Here is a 3,448-nt window from a genome sequence, read left to right on the forward strand (position 1 = left end):
GCTGAGTGGATGATGGAAAAGGCTTGCTATTGCTAAACCTGTTTCTTCCACCATTATTAAAGCCTTGTTGAGGCTTTTGATCCTTCCATGAGAAATTTGGATGATTTCTCCATGATGATTTATAGGTGTTTCCATAAGGTTCACCTAAGTAATTCACCTCTGCTATTGCAGGGTTCTCAGGATCATAAGCTTCTTCTTCTTCAAAAGATGCCTCTTGAGTACTATTAGATGCAGCTTGCATTCCATTCAGACTCTGAGAAATCATATTGACTTGCTGAGTCAATATTTTATTCTGAGCCAATATGGCATTCAGAGTATCAATCTCAAGAACTCCCTTCTTCATAGGCGTCCCATTATTCACAGGATTCCTTTCAGAAGTGTACATGAACTGGTTATTTGCAACCATGTCAATGAGTTCTTGAGCTTCTGCAGGCGTTTTCTTTAGGTGAATGGATCCACCTGCAGAGGTATCCAATGACATCTTAGATAACTCAGACATACCATCATAGAATATATCCAGGATGGTCCATTCTGAAAGCATGTCAGAAGGACACTTTTTGGTCAGTCCTTTGTATCTCTCCCAAGCTTCATAGAGGGATTCACCTTCTTTTTGTCTGAAGGTTTGAACATCCACTCTAAGCTTGCTCAGCTTTTGAGGAGGAAAGAACTTGGCTAAGAAAGCCATGACCAGCTTATCCCAAGAGTTCAGGCTATCCTTAGGTTGAGAGTCCAACCATACTCTAGCTCTGTCTCTTACAGCAAAAGGGAAAAGTATGAGCCTGTAGACTTCAGGATCTACTCCATTAGTCTTAACAGTATCACATATCTGCGAGAATTCAGTTAAGAACTGAAAAGGATCTTCAGATGGAAGTCCATGAAACTTGCAGTTCTGCTGCATCAGAGAAACTAATTGAGGTTTAAGCTCAAAATTGTTTGCTCCAATGGCAGGAATGGAGATGCTTCTTCCATGTAAATTGGAATTAGGTGCAGTAAAGTCACCAAGCATCTTCCTTACATTATTATTATTTTCAGCTGCCATCTCCTCTTCCTGTTCGAAAATTTCTGACAGGTGCTTGCTGGTTTGTTGTAATTCAGCTTCTCTTAGTTTTCTCTTCAGAGTCCTTTCAGGTTCTGGATTTGCTTCAACAAGAATATTCTTGTCCTTGCTCCTGCTCATATGACAAAGAAGAGGGCACAGAAAAATAATAATAATAATAGAGATCCCTTTTTTTTTAGTAAGGGAGAGATGTTAGTAGATGAATAAACAAATAGAAGAAGATGAGAGAGAAGAAAATTTTCGAAAATTATTTTTGAAAAAGGAGTTAGTGATTTTTGAAAATAGTTTTTGAAAAAGGTTAGTAATTTTCAAAAATTAAAATTAAAAATTGAAATAATTAGTTAATTAAAAAGAAATTTTGAAAAAGAGGGAAGATATTTTCAAAAATGAGAGAGAGAGAATTAGTTAGGTGGTTTTGAAAAAGATAAGAAACAAACAAAAAGTTAGTTAGTTAGTTGAAATAAATTTTGAAAATCAATTTTGAAAAGATAAGAAGATAGGAAGTTAGAAAAGATATTTTGAAATCATATTTTTGGAAAAGATAAGATAAGAAGATATTTTTGAAAAGATATGATTGAAATTAGTTTTTTTTTTTTGAAAAAGATTTGATTTTTAAAATCACAATTAATGACTTGATTCACAAGAAATCACAAGATATGATTCTAGAACTCAAAGTTTGAATCTTTCTTAACAAGCAAGTAACAAACTTGAAATTTTTGAATCAAAACATTAATTGTTATTGTTATTTTCGAAAATTTGATATAAAAATAAGAAAAAGATTTTTGAAAAATATTTTTGGAATTTTCGAAAATAACTAAGAAATTTGAAAAAGATTTGATTTTTGAAAAAGATTTTGAAAAAGATGAGATTTTTAAATTGAAAATTTGATTTGACTCATGAAAACAACTAGATTTTAAAAAATTTTTGAAAAAGTCAAATCTCATCTTCGAATTTATGAGAGAGAAAAAGAGAAAGATATTTTTTGATTTTTGAAAAAAAATTTTATGATGAGGGAAAAACATGAAAATGATGCAATGCATGAGATTTTTAGATCAAAACAATGAATGCATGAAAGAATGCTATGAATGTCAAGATGAACACCAAGAACACTATGAAGATCATGATGAACATCAAGAACATAATTTTGAAAAATTTTTTAATGCAAAGAAAACATGCAAGACACCAAACTTAGAATTCTTTAATACTTAGCCACTAAGAATTCAAGAATGCATATGAGAAACAAGAAAAGACACAAAACATGCAAATGCAAAGATCAAACAAGAAGACTTACCAAGAACAACTTGAAGATCATGAAGAACACTATGAATGCATGAATTTTCAAAAAATGCAAGATGCACATGCAATTGACACAAAACTTATAACATGACTCAAGACACAAAAATTATTTTTGATTTTTATGATTTTCTAATTTTTTTTGTATTTTCTTTTAATTTTTTTTCGAAAATCATTTTGAAAAAGAAAAATAAGGATTCCAAAATTTTTAATATGAATTCCAGGAATCTTATGCTCTTTAGTCTAAAGCTCCAATCAAGGGGTCAGGCATGGCTTAATAGCCAGCCAAGCTTTAGTATGTACTCAGACATGACACGTCTAACATGCCCTACAGTGGTGGCTTTACAGCCAACCAGGCTTCAACATGCTTTATAAAACACTAGAATTCATTCTTAAAAATTCTGAAGAAAAATATATTTTTGAAAACATTTTTTTTATTAATTTTTTTTTTTTTGAAAACAAAAGAAAAATTTTTGAAATATTTTTTGAAAAATTTTTGAAAACAAAACAAAAAGAAAATTACCTAATCTGAGCAACAAGATGAACCGTCAGTTGTCCAAACTCAAACAATCCCCGGCAACGGCACCAAAAACTTGGTGCACAGAAATTGTGATTACACTTTAATTATGTAAAATTCATTGCTCTTTCTTTCCCTGGTAATGGCGCCAAACACATGATGCCAATACCATGGTTCACAACTTCGCACAACTAACCAGCAAGTGCACTGGGTCGTCCAAGTAATACCTTACGTGAGTAAGGGTCGAATCCCACGGAGATTGTTGGTATGAAGCAAGCTATGGTCACCTTGTAAATCTCAGTCAGGCGGATATAAAATAGTAATGGGGTTTTCGAAATTAATAAATAAAAGAAGGGATAGAAATACTTATGTAAATCATTGGTGAGAGTTTCAGATAAGCGAATAGAGATGCTTTCGTTCCTTTGAACCTCTGCTTTCCTGCTATCTTCATCCAATCAGTCTTACTCCTTTCCATGGCTGGCTTTATGTGATACATCACCATTGTCAATGGCTACTTTTGGTCTTCTCTCGGGAAAATGATCCAAATGCCCTGTCACGACACGGCTAATCGTCTGGAGGCA

The 3,448-nt window shown here is 32.7% G+C and overlaps 1 non-coding gene across 1 annotated transcript; it reads left to right on the forward strand.

The window, feature by feature from the left end:
• Positions 1-535: 535 nt before the first annotated feature.
• On the forward strand, positions 536-643 carry LOC112746655 (small nucleolar RNA R71). The gene has a single exon (XR_003174526.1). It is a non-coding gene; the product is annotated as a small nucleolar RNA R71 (small nucleolar RNA).
• Positions 644-3,448: the final 2,805 nt, after the last annotated feature.

This window comes from Arachis hypogaea, chromosome 14, assembly GCF_003086295.3.
Source record: "Arachis hypogaea cultivar Tifrunner chromosome 14, arahy.Tifrunner.gnm2.J5K5, whole genome shotgun sequence".
In the NCBI taxonomy this organism is placed as follows: Eukaryota; Viridiplantae; Streptophyta; class Magnoliopsida; order Fabales; family Fabaceae; genus Arachis; species Arachis hypogaea.